The 15,000-nt window shown below is 46.6% G+C and overlaps 1 pseudogene across 1 annotated transcript in view; it reads right to left on the bottom strand.

The window, feature by feature from the left end:
* Positions 1–15,000, bottom strand: part of LOC311345242 (mitogen-activated protein kinase kinase kinase kinase 4-like) — a 58,776-nt pseudogene that overhangs the window by 37,703 nt on the left and 6,073 nt on the right. Inside the window, exons 3-10 of the transcript XR_014684146.1 lie at positions 10,101–10,157; positions 6,388–6,513; positions 6,004–6,114; positions 3,944–4,034; positions 3,541–3,671; positions 2,748–2,802; positions 2,278–2,356; positions 354–526 (exon numbers count right to left, since the gene is read on the bottom strand). The product of XR_014684146.1 is annotated as a mitogen-activated protein kinase kinase kinase kinase 4-like (transcript). The remainder of the gene's footprint in view (positions 1–353; positions 527–2,277; positions 2,357–2,747; positions 2,803–3,540; positions 3,672–3,943; positions 4,035–6,003; positions 6,115–6,387; positions 6,514–10,100; positions 10,158–15,000) is intronic.

A 15,000-nucleotide genomic window follows, 5' to 3' on the forward strand; every position in this document is an offset into this window, starting at 1 on the left:
TAAAATGCCGTCCTATATCTTCCATACATTATACTGACTGACCTCCTATCCATCCCGTCATCCAATCACCACTTATAAGGTAACACTTGAGGCTAGGCTACATTATTGATTGCTACCATTGATTAGGGAATGCAGTAATAATCATTATTATTAGCTCAGGTTAGGGAAAAGGTTAATGCAATCAACTATTAATTAATGTTGATTAAGAGTAAAATAACAAATTACGCCATCATTAATCTCCGTCGCCACAATGCCCCCCCTCCCTCCTCCAACCCCCCTTCCCCCCTCCCCATCCCCCCCCCCCCCCCCCTCCTCTCCTCCCTCCTTCCTCCTCCCCCTCCCTCCGTACTCACCCTTCTCCCTCTTCTTGCGCGTGCGGTCCAGGTGGTCCTTGAGCAGGATGCGGACCTGCCTCTCGTTGAGCAGGTCCTTGACGAAGGCGTGCCGCAGCAGGGCCTCGGCGCTGGGCCGCAGCGTGTGGTTCTTCACCAGGCAGCGGTCCACGAACGACAGGAAGCGCTTGGACCTGGGGTCCAGGGCGACACCGGGCGACTTTGGTACGGGGGCGCCTCTCTCCCGTGGGCGGCGTAACACAATGTGTCTTACCGTAGTCACGGTAACAGCGACTATATAGTACTGAGTTGGTAGCGTCTTCGCCGAGCTGTCTTGTTTTTACACGGGGGGGATGGGTTAACCTAGCGATTGTTAGCGCTTTCTGTGAACATCCTTACTGTAGCGACAGCCGTATATTGTTTCCCCTTCTTCTGACAAATGCACTTATCGTAAGTCGCTTCGGATTAAAAGCGTCTGCTGAATGCCCTGAATGTAAATGTAAATGTGAGCAGTGTGACACTGCTTGAAATTCAAAGAAACAAAAATACATGCAAAGAACAAATTAAACAGTCATTACAACAAAGAGTTAGTACAACAAAAGTCAGTCGGACGCGGCTGTGTTCAGAGGTATGGCATGTCGTTCTGCTCTCTTCCTTAACCCGACTAGCAAGCGAGGCAAGAGGCTGATGTAAGAGTGAGCGAATACACATCACTCTGGTTCAGCGGGACGCTCCACTCCATAAATACGAGGGTGAGGAGGGACCCAATCAGATTCCACGAGCAGGCGCTCCATCTACCCGCTATCTGTCTATTGGGTATTATCTACCCGCCGTTGACCTTATCACTGGCTGTTATTGTGTTGCCATGACATTTCATTATCTACACTTTTTTTTTTTGGGGGGGAGGGGGGAAGGGGGAGGGGGGGGGGGGGGGGTGGGGGGGGGGCGGGGGTTAGAGGGGGAAGTTGGCCTAAAGCGAGGATTAGGATTGGCTGCTGGGTGGCATTCAGGAGACTCATTTGATTTGGCTCGACCACACTAAAGAATGTACATTATATTTAATGCTGTCATGCTAACCTTTACCAGCGGGTTGGCTAACATCACAATTTAAAGAAAGACAATTCCAACTCAACACAGTGTACACTGCACGTCTCTCTGATACAAGCAGAACACAAAATGATTATACAGGAAGAAATAACGAAAGAGAGCGATAAAACCAGCGACACAGGTCCAAATAAAAGACATGTAGACACGGCTTGCACACGGTTAAGATGATACCAGGGGTCAGGGAGGAGAAGTGTGAAGGGGAAGTGTTGAGATCCCGTCCTGCTAATAGGAGAAGCATGAGACACGTGCGAGGGCCTGAGGGTACATGAGTCCTGTGTGTGAGTGACCCTTCACACATGAATGACACATGAGTCCTCTGTGTTTTTAAGGGACTCTTCATCACGTGACTCCTCTGTGTGTGAGGGACTCTTCATCGGGTGTTATGTGATGATCCACGACTCCTCTTGTGTGTGTGAGTGACTCTTCATCCTGAGGGTACATGACTCCTCTGTGTGTGTGAGTGACTCTTCATCGTGAGGGTACATGAGTCCTCTGTGTGTGTGAGTGACTCTTCGTCGGTTGTAATGTGATACATGACTCCTCTGTGTGTGAGTGACTCTCCTCTGTGCGTGTGAGTGACTCTTCGTCGGGTGTTATGTGATGGGCTGAGCACACACTGCGCCTCTTTAACCAAACCAAACCACAGCGGTTTGCAGAGCTCTTTGTTTTGTTCAATTTCTGTTCAAAGCCCCACCCAGTGGCATCCTCTCTGCATTGTGGTCTCTAGAAATGTGGTCTGTGTGTGTGTGTGTGTGTGTGTGTGTGTGTGTGTGTGTGTGTGTGTGTGTGTGTGTGTGTGTGTGAGTGTGTGTGTGTGTGTGTGTGTGTGTCTAATTACCATTTCTTGGTCTTGAGTTTGGGAGGGGGGTTTCGGGGAATCAGAAACAGAGCTCTCATCGGATGCATGTCGCACAGCGCTGGTTGGAGAGAGAGAGAGACAGAGAGTGAGAGTGAGAGAGAGAGAGAGAGAGAGAGAGAGAGAGAGAGAGAGAGAGAGAGATAGAGAGAAAAAGAGACAGAGAGAGACAGACAGAACGACACACACACACACACACACACACACACACACACACACACACACACACACACACACACACACACACACACGTACGTTGATATCACACTACAACAATGTTGTTCTTTATGACTCGTTTTTAACATTAAGTGTGACTATTCAAGGTTGACATGAATAAACTACACTGCAACGTGCACTGGCTGTACCTCATTAAATTAAGTTCAACTGAAATGCAAATAAGGTGTGCGTACTCGCGTGTGTGTGTGCGTGAGTCTGAGTTTGGGGTAACTTACGCGGAGCCCCCTCGGCCATCTCCAGAGCGGTGATACCCAGCGACCAGAGGTCACTCTGAGGGAAGCAGACAGAGCATACACAACTTCAACTCATTTTCATTCATAACGGTCCAATTATGCACCAATTAAAGTGAAATACGTCCCTTCCAGAGTAAAGTAGCCTTACAACGTGCATTACGGAACTTCTTTAACTTTTGGTCGAACCAATTTGGAACTTTTCCGCCGGCGCAGTCACTTTCGTACGAGTGTGGAAGGAATAAAAGTCACCCATGCATGGCCCAATCAAACCATGGATTTTCTCTCTCTCTCTCTCTCTCTCTAAATCAATTTATTCTCGTGGACGGACAAAGAAATTGGCGAGAAAATCAAATTTTGGAACAAAAGCGACTGCGCTGTAGAAGTACGAGTAAGGCAACCTTTTGGAGACTTCATTTCACAAACCCCTGACCACAGACGCCTCCACAGTCACATGGCAACACAAGCGTTATGGTGATCCATGGACCTGACCCCCTACTGCGGGATCTGAGCTGTTGACAGTCACATGACAACACAAACGTTATGGTGATCCATGGACCTGCTCTCCGACCGCGGGATCCGACCCACTGACAAAAGTGAAAGTCTCACGTGACAATACGAGTTAAGGTGACCACGGGCCCCAACCCCTGGACCCCCCCTGGTCTAACACCGACGGAGGGGCTTACGTCAGCCTTGCGGGCCCTGACCCCGCGGACCCCCCCTGGTCTAACACCGAGGGAGTGGGGGGGCCGACGGCCTCGTGTCCCCTGACCCCTACCCGGTAGTCGTAGGTGGCGTCAGGGTTCTCGTCGCAGGCGATGACCTCGGGGGCCATCCAGTAGGGCGTCCCGATGAAGGTGTTCCTGCGGCCCACCGTCTTGTCCAGCTGGGCGGACACCCCGAAGTCCACTGGCACCGCGGAGAGGGGATGGAACAGATTGGACCGGAAGGGGACGCTCGATTTACATTGAAATTGTTTTTTTGGTATTATTATTTATGTATCGGTTAAAATATCTGGATGTTCAAATCTATGGATATTTTCACATTGTAAATATAATAATAATAATAATATTTATGTTAATTTGCTTGCTTGGTTTGGGAGTTTTCTAAGTTTTTCTGCATTTATGTGTTTGTGTGTGTGTGTGTGTGTGTGTGTGTGTGTGTGTGTGTGTGCATTGTACCCAGTTTGACCTCTGCGTTCTCAGTCAGCAGAACATTTTGACCCTTGATGTCTCGATGGATCACGTGATGGGAATGGAGATGGGAGAGGCCCTGGAGGAGACACACACACACACACACACACACACACACACACACACACAAAGTCAGATGACAATGTTTGCTTTAGTTGCTATGAATGTTGAACGCACACACAGACACACACTTTCAGAGGGTACCTTTTGTCTTGACTAAATCAAACTAAAGCCTCCGCCCTTGACAGCCATGTGAGAGCCGGGTCTGTGCGTTTGTGTGTGTTTGTGTGTGTGTTTTTGTGTGTGTCTTTTTGTGCGTCCGCTTCTTCAAAAGAATCCAGATAAACAGAGGAAGTCTCACTTCAGAACTTTGCTGCGTGCGGATCTGCAACAGTGTGTGCATGTTCTTGTGTGCGTGCGTGCGTGTGTGCGCGCGCGTGTGCGTGTGTGTGTGTGTTGGATGTTGAAACAATAAGAAGGCAACAAGGCAGCCACAGAGAAACCCTGGCTGCAGTCCAGCCGTCTTTGTTCCAGAAGATTCTTGCTACTTCCTTTTTGAAAGTCCCTTTCGCTTACAGCCATTGATGGTCAGGGGAAGTCTGAAAAGTCTGTTATCACTTCATAAATCACGACATGTCTGACAATAGGCAGTGGCTGGCTGTGGCCATAATGCTGCTCAGTAGCTTTCTGAGAGCCAGTCAAGGTTTGTCTGTCAGTCGGTTGGAGCCTGCAACACAAACCCACGCAGCAGCACACTACGCAGGGGAGGGAATCACAACAGGCTCATAACTTTCTCAGGACCTTGTGGTCTCTATGTAATCATAACCATAACATCTTTGAGGCCCGCTGTTGTGAAAGCGGCCTTTGATCTAAACTACACAAGGCTGTGGCCTAGCCAGTCGATGTTCTCTGTAAGAGGCAGCGTCATCGTAGCGGCAATACCAGTACTGCGGCCAGACATTGATTGGAAAGTCGAAGCAGGTAAGCTTGGCAGACATTTCGAAATAAAATCATGAGTGTATGTGTGTGCGTGTGTGTGTGTGCGTGCATGTGTGTGTGTGTGTGTCTATGGGTTCATTACCTTTGATGTACCTGCCTGAGGAACCTAGAGATGATCTTTAAATCAATTCCTCATAACGAGTGATAGATCCATAGTCTCATGAAACCACCCTGATATTTATGTTGGCGTTGTCAGACAAACATCAGGCTTAGCACTAGAGGTAGGGCAGTATGACTTGTAACCGGAAGGTTGCTAGTTCGATCCCCAGCTCCTCCTAGCTGAGTGTCGAGGTATCCCTGAGTAAGACACCGACCTCACCCTGACTGCTTCCGACGAGCCGGCTGTTGCCCTGCATGGTTGACTCCGCCGTCGGTGTGTCAATGTGTGTATTAACCACTGCGAGTTGCTTTGGATAAAAGTGACTGCTAAATGCCCTAAATGTAAATGTAAATGTAAACATCAGTCTGGCCCTGGTTGGGCATCAGGTGATTTCCAAAGGTGGCCGCGACCGTATTTTGTTCAAGAAGCCAATCAGAGCGACGCTTGTCAATCAAAACATTGTTATCTGAAATAGCTTTCCGTGCAGTTTTCCGTTAATCTTCGGACATTGTTTTCAGTCTGATAATAACACTGTGATTGCTACCCTTCCCCTGGGCGCCGCCTTTGTTGTTTTAATTCAGCAGACCGTGACGCTCCTTCTGATTGGTCCAGGCAGTAACGAGGGCATTGGGATCAAGGCCGGACCGATCTCCAGACAGACAGAACGTGAACTCACCAGATGGGGAGGGGGTCACAATAACAATAACACTGACAATAGTTCAGCCAATAGTTAGATGAACCGTGACATTTTCTATTGGTTTTCTTATATCATCTATTCATCTATTCCTGCACCATCATGTATTTCTTCGATCGTTTCTTCGATCATATGTAACTACATATTAAACAGTGTTTAATAAATAACGTTTTATGGTCAATCTGCCATGTGTTTGTTTGTCTGGACCCCGTTCCCACTGACCACAGCGCCCTGCCTGTTTCGGGGTGACCTTACCCTGAGCACCTCTCGACAGATGTAGGCGATCCAGTCCTCCTTGAAGCTGTTTCCCTTGGTCTTCTTCACCAGGTCAGTCACTGAGCCCGCGCCACAGTACTCCATCACCAGCTGGACGCACAGAGAGACTGATCAATGAGACATGATAGGCTGCACAGCAGGGGCCACAATTACCATGGAGAGTTTTGTCTTTTTACCTTTCAGACGGGGGGAAAAAATCGACTGGATTGAGCGACTGCTTTAATATGTAACCCAGGATTTATTTACCTGCCAAACGGTCCAATCTATCAGCCATTGGCTGGTGGCAACCACTGAGACAGGCGAGACGAAAAGACACACACACACACACACATACACACAGACAGATGGATGGAGTCTGCTCACCCAGAGGTTGTGGTCCTGACCCGCAGGACTTTTCTTAATGAAGGCTCCGTAATAGGTGGCGATGTTTCTGTGGTGCGAGTAGCTCTTCAGCATGTTGATCTCCAGTTTGATCTCCTCCTCCTCTTCCTGCACACGAGCACACGTTCATGAATCAACACAGCGCAGTCAATACACGTGTTCAACAAGTCTGTTTATCGCACAGCCCGGTGGAGTGAGGATCCTGCAGCAGTTATTTTGAGGAAGGGGCACGTCATAATTGAGGTCGATTAACTAAATGAACCATAACCTCTGAGCGGCCTGCGTTATAAACAAGGAATTAACATTTAGTTTGCATTTCAAGACATTTCAATCTAATCTTGATTTCAGGCAAATATATAGCGATAGACCACTGGTCAATATAATTGGTGGCGTCTTGCTGGCTTTTTCTACTCGCAAACACACACACACACACGCGCCTTCTATGGAAGGCCAAAAGGGTAATTTTAAACATGCATTGATATAAATTGTCGCTTTTGCTGTGTTAACGCCATTTTTACCGTGTTTTATTTGATTACTCCGTAAAATATGCAGATTTTGTGTTTCAAAACACAGTTTTTCATGCTGTTTTCCTCACCTCTACAATGGTGTAAAACACAGCGTTTGGACTGCTTTTGAACGCCCTTTTGAACACGTCAAATAGTGTGTTCAAAAGCACGTTTTCAAAACAGTCAAATCATCCTCTTGATGCTCACAGCCAGTAAGTAAGAACTCAATTTAATTTGCTGTTTACAGTGGAAAATAGCCCTCAAAAATGCTGTATTTTACGCCATTGTGGAGTTGACAAAAAGTTGAATAAAAAGCTGAACCACTAAATCTACAAATCTTACACTGTAAAAAAAATACCTCCTCCCACACACACACGCGCACAGACACACACAGACACACACACACACCACACACACTTCCCCGGTTCTAAACAGATATGGGCTTGTCTCAGATTGCCATGTGACCCCCAGGCAACCTCTGACCTCTGCCGGACAGTGTTAGTGACCTTTATTATTCCGCCTCCTCACCTCACAACAACAGTGTGTGGCAATGATACACGAGGAGAGATGAAGGCTTGTCAGCCACTTCCAAAACCCAATCCCAGTCCTGTAAATCAGGGAGGAGTCCACAGGAGACATGACCACCCAAACGTTAAGAGGAGGAGGGAACAATGGAGGGGGAGGAGAGGAGAGGACAGGAGGAGAGAGGGTAGCAGAGGAGAGGAGAATGGATGAGAGGAGAGGACAGGAGGAGAGAGGGGAGTAAAGGAAGAGGAGAGAGGATGAGAGGAGAGGAAAGGAGGAGAGAGGGGAGTAAAGGAAGAGGTGAGGAGAGTGGTGGAGAGGAGAGGAAAGGAGGAGCGAGGGTAGTAAGGAAGAGGAGAGGAGAATGGAGGAGAGGAGAATAAAGGAGGAGCGAGGGGAGTAAGAGTGGAGGAGAGGAGAGGAGAGTGGAGGACAGGAGAGGAGCGGAGGAGAGAGGGTAGTAAAGGAGAGAAGAGTGGAGCAGAGGAGAGAAAAGGAGGAAAGGAAAGGAGGATAGTAAGAAAAAGAGGACAGCAGAGGAGGGAGGGTCACGGATGCTAATTAGCCGCAGGGAAACGACCGAATCCTCCTCCCTAGTCGTGACCTCTGTGAATCTCCACCAGAAAGGGTCGACCAATGACAAGCCCAGAGTTTCAACTTTCACCCCAATTTGAAACATAATGCCTGTTTGTTTTGTCTCAGAGTTTGTGTGTGTGTGTGTGTGTGTGTGTGTGTGTGTGTGTGTAGGGTGTCCATGTCAAAAACAATAAAAATCCGTTTTTTGTATGTTCAAGAGGTGGATAATTGCCCAGCGTTTCCTGCTGAGGCATGCATTAAAGGGGACAGCCAACTTCCTGAACATCAAAACCACCAGCAAGTTACAATACATACACATTGTTTTAATCTGACATTAACATTCCCAGTGTGCCCAGTATAAAGCCTTGATGTTGGTCAAAAAATGACCCAGAGCTATCCCAGTCCCACACAGCTAAATAACAATTTCATAACCGTGTCAAATCAGAACCACAACTGTTTCCTCCATTGCATGCTACATGCTGATCTGTTACCAAAATTGGCCAACATTCTGGACCCTACATTCTGGACTCTGCACTCTGGACCCTACTCTCTACACTCTACACTCTATACTCTGGACTCTACACTCTGGACTCTGGACTCTGGCCTCTGGACTCTGGACTCTGGACTCTACACTCATGACTCCACTTTGTTTGCATTGAAAGGTTGAACCACCAAAGACCAACAGAGAATATGGTCTGTGTTTGTTATCCACCATTCTAAGCTCACCACAGCGTGAAAATCCCCCACCACTAAAAGCTGCAGAATTTATAACCGCTATATATCGCCCAGAAGATTCTGGATCACTGCTTTGAGACTTGCAGGCAAACAGAAACCTTAGTAATATCGAGGAAAAGGGCCCCAGATAGAGTTAAACCCGGTGCCGGGTCAAACAGGAGGCCTCAAAGGGACACCAAAGAACAATAAAGGCAAGGAGAGTTGTTGATATCATTTAATTTCCTATTTTTCTTAAAGCTGCCCCTGTACTGCATCATAGAGCTTTTACATTTTCCTTGTCATTGTTCGCACTATTGTCTATGTGTCTGTGTGTGTGCGTGTGTGAGTGCATCCGTGCGTGTCTTTTAACTGAATGAAGAACCTCTTCATTTAATGAAGAGTTATTTACCTGACTTTATGTAACGCTGTAACCTCGATGCCTACTTCACTTTGCTCATTATGAGGGTGAATAAGACATTCCATTCACAGTCATATTCACTTAAAACCGCTAAGCTCACCCATCTGAATCAATCCAACTCAATTACAGACAGGGCTGTGTGCCAGAGAGAATTAAAGAGTCAGTTTCTCCTTTGTCTCCTTTCTCTGCTCTCTGCTCTCTGTCTGTCTACATGCACGTTATCCTGTCTGTCTGTCTGTCTGTTGATCGAATACGAATGATGATGTTGGGTCACTGTACACTAAAGATCCCAGTCCATACCAACCAATAGCAATGCTCAGAGACCCCTGTTGACCTTGTCACAGTGCTGGCCCGCTCAATGGAGGGGGCTCCTCTAAGGTCAGCCTAAGTGAGTTAGTGGTCTGGGCTGTCACAATATCGCGTTTGCAAACCAAACCCAAACCTTTTGACACACTGGCGTTTCCCTCCCTGTTTAAAGAGGGGGTCGGCTTAGCTCAGGAGGTAGAGCAAGTTGACGTGTAAATGGAAGGATACTAGTTCGATCCCTCGGCTCCTCCTAGCTGAGTGCTGAGGTGTCCCTGAGCAAGACGCCTCACCCTGACTGCTCCTGACGAGCTGGCTGTTTGCCTTACATGGATGACTCTGCTGTCGGTGTGTCAATGTGTGTATTAAGCATTGTAAGTCGCTTTGGATAAAAGCGTCTGAGAAATGCCCTAAATGTAAATGTAAAGACTGTTGCAGACTCAGTGTCAGCTAAGAGTAGAAAATGAAGCGTTTTCTGAGACCACCTATGTATTCAACAAATCTTTAGCCAGTTAATTGAGAACATATTCTCATTTACAACTACAGCTGGTGGCCAGTGGGCCAAATACACCAAAAACACAATAAAAAAGAAATTATTAGACAAAAAGGGGTTTAAAACACAATAAGTGGAAATGGCGTTAGTGTTTTCTTACCTCTGTGACCTCCATGACTTTGATAGCTGCCAGTTGGCCCGTCTTGACATGACGACCCTGGAGAACACAAAGAATGTTAAAACACCCACACACACACACACACATGTGTGTAACATGCAGTAAAACATACAGTCACGTGTACACTTTTCCTTTTAGGTTAAGAGCATAAACATTCTATACGTGAGACTCAAAGCAATGATCAGGTTTAGGATAAACGCACAAACACACCTATGGAAGGCCATGAGGTCCCTGCTACGCCTCATTGTGGACGCAGATTTATTCAGATAAATGTGGTGTTTAAGCTCCCATTTCACTGGATTAAGTCGTTTTATTGGTTAAATATGCTCTTCATTCACATCGCTTTTCCTCAAAGGCCTTTACCGAGCTGTTCAACCATTAAATAGCATGTTATATACGAGTATATATATATATATATATATATATATATATATATATATATATATATCTGTCTTCCTTTATCTCCCTCCTTTAGAAAGTAGCGCATGAATCCATATTTTATACGTCTGGTACTGTGTTCAGTGTGAATTTGTTATTGCAGGCCTACATCTGTTCCTCTTGAAGTTCAGTGTGTCAGTGTGGGGGTTTTACAGATAAACAATATTTATTCACCTTACAAAAGCAAAACCATTCTTCAAGGATTGTTTAATAATGATTTGTTCACATGAATCTGCCCTCATTCTACTTGGCTGCTACACGACTGCCGATACTTTAGAATGTGTGTCAAACATGAGGCCTTTAAATACTTTGAATAGAAGATCTGTCCCAAAAGCCATCTTTTACGTGGGTGTAGGAGAAACGGCATACAAGACGGCATATGATGCCATGCGTTATGAAAAACAAGCGTAAAACGCGTTGTTATGAATACTTAAACAGCAATTTCCCCTTTGATTTTAATCAACACACATCTACAATGAGGCGTAGTTTTGACTACAATTGGTTTCTGGTTGGTAGGTTTGCAATTTACACCCCAGTCCTGGTGTCTGTCCCTAGGTGTAGGGAGCGAGCTCATAACGATGGCGTAGTGTCACACACACACACACACAGGTCCCTCGTTGTGCTTCCAGGACACCGTCCCTGTTCTGCTCCGTGCTGGTTCATTACTAATGTGACACGTCGTGAGAGAGAATAGTTTATTCTTCTGCTCTCTCACGCACACTCTCTCCATCTCCCTGGCGTCTCCGACACACGCGCAGACACAATGCCTACTGTCCACCGCGAAAATTAATTAGAGAAACTTTCTGGGCCCCGGGGTATAAAGGAAAAACACACAGGACTGCAAATGCATATATAGTATGCGCACACACAAACATGCACGCGCGCACACACAGACCCACGCACACACCGATGTGAAGGGAGCACTACAAATATTGTGCTGGTGAAAAGGTTAGCCTCCTATGTTCCTCCATATGCTAATTAGACTCAACAATGGCGACATTTACCACCAGAACAGCACCCCGGGAATGGAACTCACTATCTCCGCTGTGATTCCCTTCATATTAACGGGCTCTCCCTTTCCCTCTCTGCTCCCATTCTCCCCTGGCTCCTTCTTGTCACACGCTCTCATCTCCCGCCGATAAGTGTGCGGTCTGACCGTCATTACTTTTACGTCCACGGACCGCCGTTGGAGATCGCAGACACTCACACATTCAATCTAAAGGCAGAAGACGGCACAGAAAGAGACGGCCGATATGAACTGATATGAGTCTGTCGGCGGAGAACGTGGCTGCTGGTATTATGTGTGCGGTGGCGACACGCCGCTCCATGCAGACACTCCGCCGAATGGAAACCAACGGGGTGGAGTGGGGGGGTGGCCGTTAAGCCTGCGGCAGACAGAGTGCACGTTGGCAGCACGTCCCCCCGAAAAAAAAATTTAATCACAGGACGGCCGTCTTTAACGGCGACATAAAACAGACGCCGTGCTCCGCGTCCGTTGAGACACGGCCGTGTGCTTCAGACTTTATATCTGTCCGATTGGAAAAGCCAGTGGGCAGTTAGGGCCGTCTCTTGGCAGGGACACAGAGACAGATATGAGCAGTGGCTTTGGGAGCTGCTCCGGCTCTTGAGGGCCGCCGTGGCAACGTTGATTGACTCGGCTTGGAAGAACAAATGCACTGCAGTGGGGAGGGGGGTTTGGAAATGTATCAGAAACAAAAGAGGGGAGACTATAGAGAGGCCTGACTAGAGACTAGAGGTCTGACTAGAGACTAGAGGCCTGACTAGAGACTAGAGGCCTGACTAGAGACTAGAGGCCTGACTAGAGACTAGAGGCCTGACTAGAGACTAGAGGCCTGACTAGAGGCCTGACTAGAGACTAGAGGCCTGACTAGAGACTAGAGGCCTGACTAGAGGTCTGACTATGGAGGACACGAGGAGGAAGGCCTGCCAGCAGCCCTCTGCATCCTCTGTGGATCCAGTACAATGCAAACACTCTTCTTGTCTGTCTACAATTCCCAGAATGAATCTGAATGAACAAGATATACAGGAATCTAGATTGCACTAAGCAAGTTTCAAATCTGTCAACGATGGCTTTTATAATATTGAATTTGCTCAAGGGACCAGGGCAGTGCCTCCTGTCACTGCTTGTCCTTGTTATCCCTCTCCTTCTCTCTCTTAGAGAGGGACACACACACATACACACACACACAAACGGGGCTTTAATGTACTCCCATATGCAGGCCGCGAATGAGAGATTCAGAGAGAGAGAGAGAGAGAGAGAGAGAGAGAGAGAGAGAGAGTGAGAGCGAGAGAGAGAGCAGACTGTTCCCTACATATGTGTTCTTTGTGCTTGAGTGAACCACCAACTCATCTGTACAAATGACCCTGTTGAATTGAGCAGATCAGTAATTGTGTGTGGATGTGTGTTTGTGTCTATGTGTGTGTGTGTGTGTGTGTGTGTGTGTGTGAGATTTTTTTTCCTTTCCATTCTACCCAGACTTACTGCTAAAGCATCCAATGTGTCACTCAAGTCATTGAACACATGATGTGTGTTCAAATTAACACATTCATCAATTATATAACATTGACTTGCGGCAGCCTTTTCTATTATGTAAGTATGATTTAAGTTTGTATTTATGAGGTGCTTCAATGTTATTTGAAACAAAGTGGATACAATATTAGCCGTCACACATTTTTCTTCTGTTACTAAGGCAACAGTAAACCAGGATCTAGATTCTAGGAGGAGGATGTTGTGGCTCCCAAATCTCCAGCATCCTGATCTCAGGCTGAGCCATTTATTCTTTCTGACGCGTTCAGTTGTCTGCTTCTCACATAGGTTTGACTGATAAACCCAAGAGGTTCACGTACATTTGAGTAATACAAATTCAGAAAACCGTAACCTGGGTAACTGAATGGCAGCCGGGAGCATCAGATTAAGCCCCTCACACTTCACCACTCCATGAACACTCAATAACACAACTCTAAAACACAACTCTATAACACAACTCTAAAACACAACTCTATAACACAACTCTAAAACACAACTCTATAACACAACTCTAAAACACAACTCTAAAACACAACTCTATAACACAACTCTATAACACAACTCTAAAACACAACTCTATAACACAACTCTAAAACACAACTCTTTAACACAACTCTATAACACAACTCTAAAACACAACTCTGAAACACAACTCTATAACACAACTCTAAAACACAACTCTATAACACAACTCTGAAACACAACTCTATAACACAACTCTTTAACACAACTCTATAACACAACTCTGAAACACAACTCTATAACACAACTCTGAAACACAACTCTATAACACAACTCTATAACACAACTCTAAAACACAACTCTGAAACACAACTCTGAAACACAACTCTAAAACACAACTCTATAACACAACTCTATAACACAACTCTGAAACACAACTCTAAAACACAACTCTGAAATCCATTCATGTGGGGTTTCTAACCACGTACATGGGTTCTGGGGTAGAAAGGGTTCTCAAAGGTTTAATTCTGCCTCAAATAAGATATAAGATGGACTAATGCAAGGATGGTCATGAGCATCATGGTTGATTACATACATGAACATTCCTGGTTGATTGCATGCAGGAATCCATAATGGCTGAACATGAAACATATAAAAGAAGAGAGGATAAAGACGATAATGGTTAAAATATTGAATTATTGCCCAGCCATTGGTTTATATTTGGGGTATTATTATGTTAATTCCAAATCATTCCTATGTCTGAATTGGTCATCGACTCTTCTAGATGCACATCTACACAAAGTATGTGTGTAAGTGCGTCTATTCCGGCATCGAGTCCGGGTCTGTTCTGGTCCCTTCGAATGTCTAGGAGCTGAACACAAGGGGGCTTTCCCAAGCATTCCCAGTGTCCCGGGAGAACACACACACACACACACACACACAAACACAAGCACACTTAAACACACACACACACACACACACATAAACATACACACACACATACACACAAATGCACACACACACAAACACACATAAACATTCATAAACACAAACACACACACTTGTCTGTTATCGGCTCCAACACCAGTTGTGAGGCTTGCGGTGGCGGCGACAGTGTCGAGGGATGGGTCGGGGGGGGGGGGGGGGGGGGGGGGTTGGGAGGGGGGGAGGGGGGGGGGGACTTCCTTTTCCTCTGCCTCCTCTCCCCTCTTCCTCTCTCTCTCTCTCCCTTTTCCTGTCCTCCTCACCCGTTTCCTCCGTGCCGTTCACCTTCACCTTCCCTCCTTTATCACCACCTGCCCACCGTGCTACCGGGGGTCACCTGATCTAAAAATAACACACAATCCTACGGCCCAGGATTCAAAGTCTCGACACAACGCACACTACTTGGGCCCCCGGACGATTGTTTATCGTCACAGAAAACGAGTGGCTCGG

Source organism: Micromesistius poutassou (genome assembly GCF_964030765.1).
Source record: "Micromesistius poutassou genome assembly, chromosome: 6".
Lineage (NCBI taxonomy): Eukaryota > Metazoa > Chordata > Actinopteri > Gadiformes > Gadidae > Micromesistius > Micromesistius poutassou.